This window comes from Mchenga conophoros, linkage group LG15 (assembly GCF_057382185.1).
Source record: "Mchenga conophoros isolate Kocher_MC1m ecotype Shallow Benthic linkage group LG15, M_conophoros_male_GT1.1, whole genome shotgun sequence".
Taxonomy (NCBI): domain Eukaryota; kingdom Metazoa; phylum Chordata; class Actinopteri; order Cichliformes; family Cichlidae; genus Mchenga; species Mchenga conophoros.
The window spans coordinates 21,736,223-21,753,190 of NC_140540.1; the positions used below are offsets into that span (position 1 = coordinate 21,736,223).

Genomic DNA, 16,968 nt, shown 5'->3' on the forward strand with positions numbered 1-16,968 from the left:
CCTATACTTGGAAATGAACACTTGTGTTTGTTTTGATGTGTTTGAATAAACACCAGTACTTGAAGTTTGGATCCCTCTATGCTTATGGATCTATGACAGAAGTATGAGCTCAAACTGACATAGCCTACCTTGTGCACAGAGAAAGCAAAAGCCAGATGTGTTTTGTATTCATACCATCAGTGTGCAGTTGGCGCATTGTGTGCTTAGTAGATGATGGCTTGTGTGTACTGTTTGATACGGAAACACCATTTTTACGAAGGTGTGAAGAGTTAATCTAGCTGTGTTTGCTTTTGCAAGAGAACTACAATTTTTGATTATTAGGTGACAGGTTTTCTTATTTGTGTGAAGAGTTTTGCAAAATTAGCCAATAGTTACAAAAAATGTGCTTAAGCAATCGGAAAAAACTGTAATACATTTTTCTGTCATTTAATTCAACCGATCTTAATGTTTAATCAATGAATCATTCATTATGTCCATGGATTTTCAACTTGACTGATTGTTGTCTGGTCATTTGTAAGTTCCTTTTAAGAGGAACAATGTCCAGGTGAAACAACTGCGTTCAGAATATATTCAGGTACAACACTAAACTGGCATGCAATTACTGTAACAGAGGGTGATGGAGCTGGACGCTGCTGTGAATCATCACAAGTATATTTTTGTTGATGAGGCCGCTTTCAATCTAGCAAAAACTAGACACAGAGGACGTAACCTTATTGGGCTACCATCCACGTCCCTGGACAACGTGGGGGGAACATCTCATGTGTGCAGCTATATCTGAAGATGGTGTGGTAGGCTGTAGACCAGTTCTAGGGTCATACAACACTGAACACCTGATTTTTTTTTTTTAAATGAACTGGAGCAGGCCTGTCAGGGAGAAGACATCGTCTATGTTGTTGTGTGGGACAATGTCAGCTTCCACCATGCACAGCTGGTTCAGGAATGGTTTCAAACACACCATATTCCCCTTTCCTCAACCCAATTGAGAAATTCTTCTCTACATGGTGGTGGAAGGTGTATGATCGCCATCCCCATGAGCATTTCTCCCTTCTTCAAGCCATGTGTGGAGCTTGTGGTGATATAACTGCTGAGCAATGTCAAGCCTGGATTCGTCTTGCCAGGAGATTTTTCCCACGGTGCCTGAACAACGAAGACATCCACTGGGATGTTGATGAAAACTTATGGCCCAATGTTAATGACCGGCTTGATTAATTGTATAAAAGTGATAAAAAATAAAATAAAAAATATATTGTGCTTATGTAAATGACTTGTTGTTTTTTCTCCCTTTTTCGTGTGTGTGTGTGTATATGTGTATATATATATATATGAATATATTTTTTATTTTTTTTATTTTTTATTTTTTTGTTATGCCTGAACATAAGTGTAATACTTGCTGTGTAAAGTTTTACAGTTCAGTTACACTCATTCATCACCAAGGACAATTTGAAACGCTTACCTTGTATTATTTGCTCCTGAATGAAATGATTGGTAAAAGTACTACGTTGAAAAAAGATCTTACTGTTTTGTTTGGGTGAGTAAAGCAAATGTTCTCAGTATATATCACAATGATCATATGTTCTGCAACAATGATTAAGTGGAATGAAAATATGTGCAAATACAATGAACTCATGACATCAGATTTGAAAGAATGACTAGTGGTGTTACAAATGTGATCAAATGTGAGTTTTGTACTGAGAGATTTGAAAATGCACACTTTAGTTGTGAAAATAGTACCAAACCAATTAAAAAAAACTGTAAAGTTCAGGTAAGGTTTTGTCTTTGTGTATTATTTATTTATTTACTATATTTATATTTATGTATTTATTTACTCAGTAACATCAGTAACGAGAGCTCACAGAGAGCACAACCCTCTCTGAAGGTCAAGGGCTATACATCAGCTATTACACCATGCAGAGTTTTTATGGATTGTTTATGCTGATGTGAGCATAGTTAACTGAGTCCTCCTGCAGCAATCATGTGAGTAACTACAAAACATTTGATGGGCGACTTGTTAACTGCAAAACAGAACTTCATAGAAGTTGGTGGAGAGGCTGAGCATGGGCAAACAAAGAATATTTGATCCACAATTTCTTTGAAAGTAAAAATAATGTATTGAACACAGAAGCATGTGATCTCTAAGCGCCCTTCCACTACTTCCATCGAACCGCTTATCCACTTCAGGGTCACAGTGTTATGTCACTTTTCCAGGTTCGTGGTGATGATGAAGGTGATGCAGTGACCTACAGCACTGTGAAGGCTCATTCCTCTTCTGCTGCAGCCACTGCTGATCCCAGCAGCCTCTACTCTACTCTCAGTTTCCCAGTCACATAGTTCAAGTTAACAAAAAGGACTCGCATTTAAGTTAAAGACTAATTTTGTGTTTGCATGCAACAGATTGATAGCGACGTGCTAATTATCATAAACTATTAGATAGATACCATTATTATAACAAACATTTGGTTTCAAATCCAGAAGCACGTCTTTATATCCTCCATTAAAACTATATAAATAAATGTAAATAGAAACTTTATTTTCTTTATGAAATCAGACCAGTGTGTTTCCAGAATGTGATCACTGGAGGGCAACTTACATGTGACAAATAAAGTTCTGATTGATTGATTGAAGTGTGAATATCTAAATGTACCCACATAAGCCTGGTATAGATATTAAAGATATAGTTATACATTTATATTTTACAAAAACATTTCCGCTAACATTTGTACATTATTAACATATTTGCAACTTAACAACAAAAAGTTGTTCCTGGTTAGTTCAGCAGAAGACATGTGGAGGTTAAATGTAATTTAAACCCTGCTTACACTTGCTGTTCACTTTAATTTAGCTTCAGTTTTTTATTTCCTGTTTTACTTTGAAGTTTACTTTTCTTTCATGTCTCACATTAGTCCTACTTTTTATTCTGTTATTTCTCAATCTGCCCATATTGTCTTCATCTGTGTTTATCCTAAACCTCAACTAGTCCTCGATGTATATAAAGTCCTGTCCTCCTTTATCTTTCCCTGATCATTTGTTGGATCTTGTGATTCGGGTTTCTTCTTTAAGTTTTGTTTAGTTCCTTCCACATTCAGTTCTCAATTTTGTTTTCGTTACATTTTAATATGAGCAATTTTTAAGTCTGCTGTTTTCCATTTTATTTCTGCACATAAATAAACATTCATATTTGTAAACCATTTCTTTATTAATATTATTTTTTATTACAAAGTTATACTACTAATCTCTTCTCACTATTACAACTAGCATGAAAACCACCTGACGTTCTGTAAGTCTCTGTTATCCCAATAGAAAAGCTCTGATACGTATAAGAATTTTCTCAAAGAACTTCTAAATACCCTCTTGGTTTTACAGCTTGACTTGATGAGCAATAACACTGTGATGGAAAATGTCTTTATTCTATGTATTCATAACATATTTTAACAATAGAAGAATATAAGGGGCACCTTTGGGGGTGGGAGGTATGCCCCCCACACCTCCACCAGTGACGGCCAGAAAGGGCACCTTTTGCACGTACGAGGACGCACACATGCACACTGATGCACGCGCGTTCGCTCATCTGAAAAAGTGGCACTTCCGGGCCACGCGGTCCCCACTGCGCACGCTCTATGGCCTCCATATTAATGATCAATGATAACTGAAGAGGAAGCTTGAACCCTGGCTCTGGACATTTTCATGACAGTGGCAGTGCAGACATCTGCATGTTTTTTTCCATCATAAAGACTGTGATATGAAGCATCATCAAAGTGTCACTTCAGTAATGCTGCTGAGAGAAAGAAGTGTTCACTCGTGTTTTTTAATAGGTGACTTAAAACACCAAACTCTAATTTCAGGGGTTTATTTTAAGTTTAAAGAATATAACAGCTGGTAAGACAGCTGGTTTAGTCACTGTGAATGTTAAAGGAGATTTGTTAAACCATTGCTTAATGGCCCGTTAAGCAATGGTTTAACAAATTTGCAGTGCAAGTCACTCTTTACTAACACATTGTAGATCAGTTTATCTACAATGACACATGATTTTTGAAGTTTTGTGTGTGAGGGTTTAGTCTCTCACACCTTACCCTTTCCTCCCCAGTATCACAACAGTATGACTCCAAAGTACGGTTCAGTAAACAAACAAGGACTCTAATGTCAGAACAGAAAGATGCAGTTGGAAGATAATTGATTGTGTTTTTATGACGTGTAGTAAACTATACCCCTCTTCTTCTTCTATGTTGTTGTTCTTGTGTGTGTGTGTGTGTGTGTATACCTTAGAAGTCAAAGTATACTAATACTTTTGTAAGTATTAGTCATACTTACAAAAACATTAAGCGTCTTCTCCCACCCTCAAAGACAGACAAAAAAAGGTTTTTGCACGTACCACTTTTCCACGACACCACACAGCCAGCCTGAATGCATTTTAGATGCATCCTGAAGCGAAATCAGTTTAGTTGCAAAACTCATTGACAAACCAATGGCCATTTTTTTCAATTTCCATTAGTCTAACTACAATACTGAAGATATAAACCTTTGTGGATCCTTGAGCTGTTAAATGAGCTTTGAAGTATTAAAATAATTTACATAGTGAGAAACTTGTTCTTAATCAAGTGGCCAATTTAGACATGACCTTTGCCAGTACTGAGTCAGGATGAGCTCACAACCAATCATCCGTAACTACAACGACAAGATCCAAACAAGACATTAAATTATGTTACTAAAAATTCTGAAATAATTTGTGGGTATTACAGTTTTTTCTGAATGCTTAAACCCTAACTGTGATTCTTATAGCACAATTTCTAAAACTATTGATACTTATAGCAAAACCACTCACTGAGTTTGCAAAACTAAGAGCACAAACACTGCTTTGCACTCAGTTTGCAATTTTGTAACACACACTTTGCAAACCTGTAGCTACAATTCACTGCACAACACTCAATTACCAAATGATCAATGCACTCCTAGCAAAGTATACACATGTATGGCTATCATTAACACTATTTTGCCAACTGTCTGGCACACTTTCACATGTCAAAACTTTTTTAGATAATTAGTTCACTTTGCAATCAGCCTAAGCACTATAATACAGGTAAGCTGTGTGTGCGGAGTACAATGGAGGGAGCAGAAAGAGTGAGAAGTAGAGGAGGCCGAGGAAGAAGACGTGGAGGTGAAGAAGTAGGATGAAGAGGACGACAAGGACAAGGAGGACCAAGACGAAGACGAGGAGGAGGGAGAGGAGGATGAGGAGGGGGGATAGGAAGGGTAAGAAGAGTAAGAAATAGAATTGCTGATTACATCAGAGCTACAATAGTGGACCATGTAATCAACCGTGGAATGACCCTGAGGGAAGCTGGCCAACGGGTCCAGCCTAACTCGAGCCGCTACACTGTAGCAAGTACCATAAGGACATCTTGAAATGAGAATCGGTTAGTACAGTCACTTCGCACAAAGATTTGTAGCACTGCCATATGCCAATGAGAAACACACCAATACCATTGATGTAAAAATACTGAAATTGTTACTTTAGAGAATTGCTAGATGACCAGATGCTGGGGGCAGAGGAAGCATGTTCACTGCAGACCAAGTAACCCATATAGTCATTATGGTGATTGCAAATAATCCTATACTTGGAAATGAACACTTGTGTTTGTTTTGATGTGTTTGAATAAACACCAGTACTTGAAGTTTGGATCCCTCTATGCTTATGGATCTATGACAGAAGTATGAGCTCAAACTGACATAGCCTACCTTGTGCACAGAGGAAGCAAAAGCCAGATGTGTTTTGTATTCATACCATCAGTGTGCAGTTGGCGCATTGTGTGCTTAGTAGATGATGGCTTGTGTGTACTGTTTGATACGGAAACACCATTTTTACGAAGGTGTGAAGAGTTAATCTGGCTGTGTTTGCTTTTGCAAGAGAACTACAATGTTTTGATTATTAGGTGACAGGTTTTCTTATTTGTGAGTTTTGCAAAGTTAGCCAATAGTTACAATAAATGTGCTTAAGCAATCAGAAAAAACTGTAAATGAAATCAACCACAAAGAGAAACATCCTTTTTCATTATTTATTTCTCCACATGACACAGAAGTCGTTTGACACTTTACAAACATCCGTTTGGATTTTGATTTTAAAAAAAGTTTATGTCAACAGTGTAAGAAATTACTGATAGTTACAGAGATTACCCCAAAACCATCAAAGACTGTGCTCTGAGGATATTTGTGCGTTTCCACTTGCAGTTAATGCAACACATTTGAAGAAAGGGAAACAACCATTTCATACAACCAAGGATGTCACGACTCTGAAACAGACTGAAATCATGTGACAAACATGTGCAGTAAGTCGTATCGTACCATTATACTCATGTAGAGCTGGAATGATGAAGGTTTTCCGGTAACCTAGAAATATATTAGAGACACTTAGTTTTGCTTTTGCTCATTTTAAAACAAAATATCAATCGGATTGTTTGGTGTAGTAAAAATATTTTTTTCTCTGTATTTTGTTAGAAATTTTCTTTTGAAAAACCTCGAGGCGTAAACCACCATTGCTGGTTTTCAGAGGACTGTGCCAACCCAAACAAACATCTGATGAAGCTGGTCCAGTAAATTGGTCTAAACGTAAAAATGCATTCAGGATTTATCTTCTTTGACATCCTCATTGGTCCCTTTAAACATCATTAATCAGATGCAGCAGCTGCAAATTATATATATATGTAAAAGAGACATCGATAGCAGCACCCACTTCCTATTTCTTCCCTTTGCTCCTCGATTTGGCTCATCGATGCACAAACACTGATCATCTCTTAACCATTTCAAACAAGACAGATTCTGGTTCTATATGTTAATTATGTTAATGGTTTTAAGACATGTAAAAATAAAGGAATCTTGAAATACAGCAGGAAAGAAAACAAGTAAACATTTGTGTGACTGGAGAAAAAAAAAGTTCTGTGTTACAGCAGCATGTTATAAACTTTAACTCAGTATTAAATCTAGTATTTAAACCTACTTGCACCCCTCGGGGGCAGGAAATGAGAAATGTATAGATTTCAGAAAAGATACATTTTTGTTTCTCTGACAGTTTGTAGGACAAAGAAGCAGCACACTGTCACAATCAGCAGGGCTGATTGTGTGTAGAGTGAAGGGTGGACCCAAATGCAGACGGAAACAAAAGGCAAAATGCAAGGCTAACAATAAACTAAACTGGGTGAGCTAAATTAACTTAAAAACCTACAACAGGAACATGGACTTGACGCGAGGAGACTTGACGCAACTTCTTGGCTTGCAAACAAAGCAGACGATCTGACAATGACACACTGAAAACACAGGACTTAAATACACAGGAGGTGATTAGGGGAAGTGGGAACACATGGAGGAACAGCTGACTGACATGAACCTAATGACAGGACGGGGGAAGTGAAACTAAATACAATGAACAAAGAACACACGACTCCTTCAAAATAAAACAGGAAACACTGAAACTAGACATGACAACACAAGCTTAACAGACCTAACACGTGATGAACGATACAAGAACTCAAACATAGAAACCAAGGAAACAATAATTAATAACTGCCTTTCCTTAACTAAAGCTAAATAGGAATGACACAAACTAATCACATATCTAAAATGAGACAAATACAAAATGAACTCAGAGCGCTGGGTCAGAGACCCAGCCTGTGACACACACTGAGTTATCGGCCCAGTACGGTGGCCAGCAGGGCCATTCGGATGTACATGCCATTCTCCGCCTGACGGAAATATGCCGCCCTCGGGTCTGTGTCCACCTCCACACTGAGAGAGAAATAACAAAGAGAAACAGATCATTAGTCCACTTAATCAACACAATAGCAAATAATGTAAGGTGGGTTAAAATAAAATTCAGTTCAAATTTAAGTTAGTTAAAAGAAATCGTACTGAAATTAGACATTGTACACAAAATGTTACATTTTTGCAGCCCATTTAAGGGCTCAAGCAACATTTAAACAACACAGCTGGAACTGATATTGTTGTCAGACATTTGACTGAGCGCGTCTCACCTGATTTCATTGACTCTGGGCAGCGGGTGCATCACCACCATCTTCTGTTTGGCTCCAGTCATGATGTGAGGAGTGAGGACAAACTGACCAAAACACTGAGAGAAACAACAGAGTCACAGTTAAAGATCAAAAATACTCCGGGATCATCCAGTCACATGAGACCTGAGCTGATTGGTTCTGTCTGCACCTATGAATGCTTAGCTAAAGGGTTCCACTTCCATATTTCCCCACACGCTTACATCTGTAGAGGGGTGAGGGAACGCCTTCTTTCTCGCATATCTTCTTGTTTTCTTAAGACAATTCTATTTAATAGTTTTGCCTCTAGAAATATTTCATTTGGAAAGAACTTTGTGACGAATAACTGAACAAATCAGCTGCTTTCCACTAAAGATGAACTCCAAATGCAGACAAACCCCAGCTTCACCAGATGGAGTCAGTGGAGTTTGCAGTGCAGAATAGTGGATTAGGGAAAATGTCACCATGAGACCAACTGAACGATATCAAAAACGATTACCGGGCCAGCATGAGGCAGGAAGCACCAGGCCTAACTACAGATGCGCTGTGAGTATATGCAAGTATCTGTGTCACAAAATAAAACCAGTCGGTGAAATGAAACTTACGGCTTTGTACTCCTCCTCAGATGCAAACCTCTCCTTCTGGATCCTCGTCATGTAGAGGACGTCGGTGTCAGGCAGAGCCTCCTCGATGCTGTCAAACTCCTCCTGCAAACAAACATGTTTTTTTAAATTAGCAGTTTTTAGTACATATTTGTGAAAACTCCTCTTTGCTGTGTAACCATGTTTAGTCCTCACCTGTTTGATGCCCTTTGAGGCCACGTAGCTGACGATCTCTGCTGGCATGTGGAGGTTTTTGGGAGCCACGTAACGCAGAGTGATGCGGTACTGGGTCAGCAGTTTGGCGAGGGAATGAACCGTTCGGCCATGTTTCAGATGTCCAACCATCGTTATCTGACAGACGCCACAGTTTTAACATGTTTTCATGTAAAGTTTTATTCTGGCTGAAGATTAAATTAAAAAGGAATCATGTCGCTCACCGTCATGCCGTTGACCGTTCCCAGCTCCTCTCTGATGGTGAAGACGTCCAACAGGGCCTGAGTGGGATGCTCCCCGACACCGTCGCCAGCATTGATCAGCGGCTTACGGCACTGACGGGACGCGCTCTGAGAATTGATTTGATTTTGATTTTATTGATTAGCATTCAAATTCAAATCTCAGTGAAAACAGTGAAAAAAAAACAAAAACAAAAAAACAGTGAAAACAGAACAAAAATCTACCATAAAGAAAGAAAGCATGAGACAAGGCTAATCAAAAGGTATTGGCTGAAGCATTTGCTTATTACGCCAACCCTTTTCACAAAATATCTTTTTGTATGCAGCTCCTGTACACAGGGCTTGAAGAAAATAATAAAACAAAGCAAAAACCAAACAAACAAAAAAAAAAAACCAAAGAAAAAAAAACTTTCCACCTTAGATAAGTAACTACATCAAAGCAAAAGAATCAAGAGGTTGTTTTTTTTTCTCCTTTTTGCTCTTTTCATTCTTGATTTATATATTTTTCTATTACTCTATTTTTAAACATGTTTTTAAACAAGGAAAATGAACTACACCTTTTTAAATCACTGTCATAACTATTCCACAGGTTAACTCCTCTAACAGAAACACATCTCTGCTTTATATTTGTCCTTATCTTGTTTTTTTTAAAGAAATCTGTTCCCCTTAAGTCATATTGACTCTCTCTGACTTTGAACAGCTTCTGAGTACTGGGGCAAAGCAAGTTATTTTGTGCTTTATACATTATCTGTGCCATTTTATATTCAACTAAATCATAAAATTTCAGGGTATTCAGATTAATAAACAAAATGTTAGTTGGTTCTATATAGTTTGATTGGTTTATAATTCTTATAGCTTTTTTTTGTAACTTGAAAATATGAAGAGTGTTCGTTTTATATGCATTACCCCATATCTCCAGACAGTAAGTCATATATGGAAGCAACAGAGTACAATAAAGTGTGTATAATGATTTTTTGTTCAGGACATGCTTTGTTTTATAGAGAATAGCAATGGTTTTTGACATTTTTGTTTTCACGTGGTTTATATGAGACTTCCAACTCAGCTTATCATCAATTATCACTCCAAGAAATTTATTTTCGTACACTCTTTCAATTTCAATTCCATTAACCCTTATTTTAGATACATTTTTCATTTGTCTAGTGCCAAAAATAATCAATTTTGTTTTCTTTATATTTAATGATAACTTATTTACATCAAACCAGTTTTTTAATATATTTAACTCCTTTTCCGCTGTAGTCAGAAGCTGTTCTAAGTTTTTAGCTGAGCAGTACAGAGTGGTATCATCAGCAAACAATACGAAGGAGGAGTCACGTGCGTAAGATATTAAAAACTCATCTTCAAACTAAACAAGCATCAAAAAACACACAACAGGGTGCTGCTGCAGTTACTTTTATGACCAATTAGTGTTTATTTTCTTTTACGTAAAGAAAACTTTTAATAAAAAAAAGTATCCATCTAAAATCCACCTCTACAGCTCCAGGTGTTGGGTGACGCAGCACGAGGACGTCAGCGTAGCCACTCATGATCTGGACAGAGTCCGCCAGCGATTCTCCCTTCAGCGAGGAGGAAGTGGCCTCGCTGGAATGGACGACGGAGCCGCCCAAACGCTGCATGGCCGCTGCGAAGGAACTGCTGGTGCGAGTGCTGACCTCATAGAATATGGAGGCCATTACTTTACCCTGAACAGGAAGGCATGAGGAATGAGGGATTACTTTAAGGTACCTCATCATTCTATAACTTTGGTCATGTTTGATACGAACATCCACCATTGTAACAGCACATAACTGAAATTAGTGAATAGTGCAGTAACATGAGGCACGTTTAGGAGATACCTTGAGTATTTCCAGGCTTCGTTCCTTCTGAACCATCAAACGTAAAGTGTGAGCAACATTGGGAGAAACCCTCGAGGTAAAACAAAAAACTGCTGTTCCAAAGCATTCTGGGAGCTGTAATACCAGGTGGCAGGCCGGGATCAGAGGCACGGTGGATGCGGGACGGCAGCAGGTAGTGGCTTTCTCCACCAATGCGTCGTGGGCTCGCAGCTCGAGTCCGCACTCCATCCCGGGGTGGAGTTGGACGCTGACGCTCAGGAGTCTGATGGAGCAGAATTAATGTAAACAAAACACATGAAGTAATCCCCACATAGAGGAGTTCAAGAAACACTCAAAACAGTTCTAAGTACAGGCTTTAAATGTTTTTGTTTGTAATTAAACTCTGTTAGCTGTACGTTCAAATTCTGTGAACTTTTTAGATGTCATCTACGCTCATAAGAAAGAAGACCGGGGATATAAGCACCGGAAAAGAGCTTCCTCCAAACGGTGGTGTCTAAGACCTCTTTCTTAGAAATAAAGTGAGGAGCTGCTATTCCTCCACATTTCAAAAGGAACAAGTTGATACCTGCTGTTTGCCTCCTACCAGACATTTCAGGCATGGAAGAAACACCAACTTTAATCACTGATCTGAACCTCTCGATTTTGCTTGCTGTGTCTTTTACAGCATTTTAAACTAATTACATCTAAGAAGTTCTTTTATTCAATTTGTTGAATGAAATTCTAGTGTTTTCTTTCAGTTACGTTTACTTAGCATCAACTAGCCGATATCTGCTGCTGTGTGCACGTTCTTCATGGCTATGGCTGCTAAAGAAGTGTGTTAGTGTTGGCAGATAACTTCACTCTCTTCTTAAATCTGGTCAATTTTGGCTCCAAAAATAATCATGGTGGTGGCCAAAACACCAATGTGATGTAATATTATTGTAGAGTCTTTATCTTACAACAGAAAGCATGGAAGGCAGCTGCATTATTACCGCATTCACTTTTATTACCATTGGAGTTTCTTTGACAGGTTCTGGAGGATGGGTGGAAGAAGTGGGCCAAGTCTTCACATCCTCACCGTAACCTGGAGGCACGAGCACCTGAAGGAGACAGGACACGTACTTTATTAGATCAACTACATTTATTCTCTTTGTTTTCTTGTTCAAAAGCAAAATGCACGAATGCTGACCTGGCCGTCGATGTAGGCCACCTCTCCTCGCAGGACCACGCGGCGGACTTTACCTTTCACCTTCATACCTTCGAAAGGAGTCCACTTAGACTTAGTGAACTGCATGGCCTGAGGAATAACCCACTCCTGCTCGAGGTCCACCTGAAAGACACGTAATTGATAAATAATTAGGAACATATTTCATCAGAGTACAGATAGGCTGCTAATTACTGCATCAAAATAATGTCTCCTTAAAATGAATTCCCTTTAATTGTGTTTGTCTGTTTACCTCCACGTAGGTGTTTTCCTGAACGGGCAGGTTGAAGATCCTGCGTGGATTGTCATAAAGACGTCTGGTAATATCATCCAGAGTCAGACGTCCATCACTGACGGCGGTGAGCAGCAGAGGCAGCATTGTTTCCAGACCGGGGTAACCAGGAGGAGGACGCTCACTGTTCTTCTCGTCTACAGAGTGAGGAGCTAGCAAAACAAAACAAAAACCGTACAGTTCAGGAAGGTCGAAGACAAGTCTGTCTGCATGATCGTGACAGAAAATGAATGCTCTCTGACCGTGGTCTGTAGCAAAGCAGTCGATAATGTCCAGATTTTCCCAGAGTGTCTCCATGTCCTCGCGTGTTCCCAGCATGGGTCGAACCTGCGCTCGACCGTCGCCGATCTGCGCCACATTGTCCTCACATAGGAAGAGGTGGTGAGGGGCGACCTCGCATGTGACCTGGATGCCCTTCTGCTTTGCAGCTCGGATTATCAGGATCTGAAAACCATTAAGAAGTATTAAAACTGTAGGAAAGAATCCAAAAAATTAAGATAAGATGCACTTTAACAGCCGAAGCACCAAACACCAAATAGCACCGAGGCTCCAACTGCTCAACCAGGTTCAAAGGTTCAGCAGCAACCAAGATGGCGGCGCGCAGACGCAGCGGCCCGGAGCTCCTACACTTTTGCACTTTTGGTGGTACTGTGTATTATTTCACACAGTCTGGGGTTACTTCAATACAACAGAGATGATCTACTACAACTAAGCCGTGGAGATCTTCAACTAACATCCGAGTATCTCATCCCCCCGGAGATCGTTAAGCAACCCCCGGGGCTACCCGCAACAGCAAGCCGCAGGAGGAGACGTTGCGAGCGGAGGCAGAAGAGAGGCAAGCGGGGAGGCCTGTGGGCACGGCTAAAGACTAGTCCGTTTAAACCACCACTCCCGATCATATTCCTCTCCAACGCCCGTTCAATCCGTTACAAACTGGATGAAATACGACTGCAGATCGCCACTCGACGGACTTTTAATAACTGTTCGTGCATGATTTTCACTGAAACCTGGCTGGACAGCGCCATTCCCGATGCGGCTATCAATCTAGCAGGCCGCACCGCCTATCGAGCCGACAGGTCTGCGGACTCGGGTAAGAAGACTGGCGGGGGGCTGTGCATCTATATTAACAACCTTTGGTGCACGAACGTCACGGTAACGGAAAAACTGTGCAGTACGGAGGTAGAACTGTTGGTGTTAAAGTGCCGTCCATTCTATCTCCCTCGGGAATTTTCTGCCGTTTACATCTGCGCTGTTTACATTCCACCAGATGCTAATGCTAAGCTAGCGTTAGCACAATTGAGCAGCAGCATCAATAACAGCCTGGTAGCACACCCGGACAGTGTCTTTATTGCGGCTGGGGATTTTAACCACGCGGACCTGAAATCTGTACTTCACAATTTCCACCGTAATGTGAAGTGTGCTACCAGAGGAGATAGAACGTTGGACCAGGTGTACACCAACATGGCGAATGCGTACAGAGCCCAGGCTTATCCCCACCTGGGTCAGACCATCTCTCCCTTCTGCTACACCCAATATACACACAAAAGATCAAGAGCACTGGGATTACAACCAAAACCGTGAGAACATGGCCGCAGGATGCTATTCCGATGCTTCAGGACTGTTTCCACTGCACAGACTGGGATGTATTCAAGGTGCAGGACACTGACAATCGTGTCGCATTGGACAGTTACACCTCCACTGTCTTGGACTACATCTGTTTCTGTGTGGACAATGTAACAACTTGGAAACGATTCCGTGTGTTCCCTAATAATCCACCCTGGATGACACACGGAGTTCAACAACTTATTCGAACAAGGAACAACGCTTTCAAATCCGGGGACCAGGAGGCATACAGTGCTGCCAGGGCCAACCTGAGAAGAGGCATCAAGACTGCCAAGCAGCAGCACAGGAGGCGTATCGAGGCCAGGTTTGAGAACAACACAAACCCAAGGCAGGTCTGGGAGGGCATCAGGGCTATCACGGACTACAAAAGAAGAACACCATCACCCTCAGCCGACAGTTCTACTCTGGCTGAGGATCTAAATCTCTTTTATGCCCGTTTTGACAGGGAGAACACCGACCCTGTCCTGTCCCCTCTCCCCTCAACCGACCCTGCTCCGGTCCTGAGCACTCATGAGCTGAGGCGTGTGTTCCGGAGCATTAACACCAGGAAGGCGGCCGGGCCGGATGGAGTGCTGGGCCGGGTGCTAAAAGACCTGGCGGACGTCTTCACCTCTATATATAACACCTCGTTGTCCTGTTCACTGGTACCATCCTGTTTCAAAGCAGCAACCATCGTTCCCATCCCAAAACAGTCAAATGTCACATGTCTGAACGATTTCAGACCTGTGGCACTCACCCCCATTCCCGCCAAATGCCTGGAGAGACTGGTCATTAAACACATCAGAGCTGCTTTTCCACCATCCCTGGACTCGCACCAGTTTGCATACAGGGAGAACCGGTCAACCGAGGATGCGATCGCCACAGTGCTGCACACATTACTGAAGCACTTGGAACACAGGAATACCTATGCACAGCTCCTCTTTGTAGACTACAGCTCGGCTTTTAATACCATCCGGCCATACAAACTACGTCCCAAACTCCACCAACTGGGACTTAACTCCTCTCTGTGCAACTGGATTGTGGACTTCCTCACTAACCGTAGACAGAGTGTCAGAGTGGGTAAGAACACCTCTTCCACCCTTGTGGTCAACACCGGTGCCCCTCAGGGGTGTGTTCTGAGCCCTCTGCTATACACTCTCTTCACCCATGACTGTATTTCCTCCTGCGCGTCCAATCTCATTGTTAAGTTTGCAGATGACACTACAGTGCTCGGACTTATATCCAACAATGATGAGACAAACTATAGGACAGAGGTGCAACAACTAGAGTCATGGTGCCACGACAATAACTTGGTCTTAAACACCAAAAAGACCAAGGAGATCATTGTAGATTTCCGGAAGAGGGGTCATAACAACCATCTGCCTCTCTTCATTGGCAGTGAGGCGGTGGAGAGGGTGAGCAGTTTTAAATTCTTGGGGGTAACTGTGACCGAGGACCTGTCCTGGGGCAACCATATCACCTCAGTTGTACGGAAGGCCCAACAGCGCCTCTACTACCTGAGGAGACTGCGGAGCGCACACGTTCCCAGATCTCTGATGTTGAACTTCTACAACTGTGCCATCAGCAGCGTTCTGACGTATGGATTTCTAGTGTGGTTCCCCAGCTGCACCAAGACCGATCAGCAAGCACTCCAGCGGGTGGTGAAGGAAGCTGGCAGAATTATTGGAACAAGTCTGCCAGAGATCAGTAATATCTTCCCCACTCGCTGTCTGAGGAGGGTGCACAGTATCCTGCGGGACCAACATCACCCTGCGCGCCACCTTTTCCATCTGCTGCCCTCAGGGAGAAGGTACAGGTCTATACAGGCCAGAACATCCAGACTGGCCAACAGCCTGTATCCACAGGCTGTGAGGCTCCTGAACTCTCTGCCCCCCTCTCACGGACAATAACCATATCCAACTTCTTAATAGCAATGAACTGGTCTGCATTGGTGCATCATATCTTTATTCTCTTCCCCCTCCTGCCCCCCCCTCTTTCTTAAATAGATAACTATCATATCTGATATCATATCTCACAGTACAATAATATTGAATGGGTTGCATTGTTGTATTTTGTCATGTTTCTCAGGTCTTTGTCTGAATTTCTATGAACATTATTGCTAAGGATTGTCTTATTGCATTGGAGTCACACTGGGTTAAATATGTACACTTGGGTTTTAAGGGGTATTTATTATTTTCTTCTTTTTTTTGGGTTGTATGGAAGCCCCAAACGCAATTTCATTGTTCTTGACAATGACAATAAATAAATAAATACTAAATACTCAACCAGACCACCGACAGGTCTCGCACGCCACAGCCGCTCTATCACATGACGCATGCTGCTCCGACGTGCTAAGGTTATGAGCTGAGTTACGCCATGTCGCAAGTTTTGTTAAATGATTTTGTGATATTTAATGGATCTGATTACATTTTTTATTTCTCTTCGATATCCGATCCAGTAATTTAGGTCAGTGTCGGACCGATGCGTAATATCGGATCGGTCCATCTCTAATTCGTGGTAATCAGTGAAATTCGTATTGCAGACAACTTGGTGTGGTCCACCAAACTCCAGTAACTGGAGCAATCTGCTAGCAACCAAAGCGAGCACAAGAAGGTTTTCGGTGCAGTGCTATGTTTGTGACCAGTTTCACCTAGCAACATCCAAGTGGTTAAGGAACCCACATTTGTCACTAACAACTGGAGGTTGCCAGGGGATCACCAACCGGTCTCTAGTGTGATTGCGGTGTCAGTGATTAAACATCGGCAACAAAAAGTGAAATAACATCCCACAGACAGCCTGTCAAGTGCTGACTTCCCTGTGCCAAATATTTTGTTGTTTTAATTTATTTATCACAATTATTATTTATTTGTTAGTGATATTAAAGTGATTTATGTCTATATACTCCCGAAGGAAAAACAAATCACTATAAAGATATAAATGTAAAAAACAATATA

At 41.2% G+C, this 16,968-nt stretch overlaps 1 pseudogene; it reads right to left on the bottom strand.

Moving 5' to 3' along the window:
• Positions 1–6,033: 6,033 nt before the first annotated feature.
• On the bottom strand, positions 6,034–14,060 carry LOC146558285 (multifunctional protein CAD-like; annotated as a pseudogene).
• Between the last annotated feature and the right edge of the window lie 2,908 nt (positions 14,061–16,968).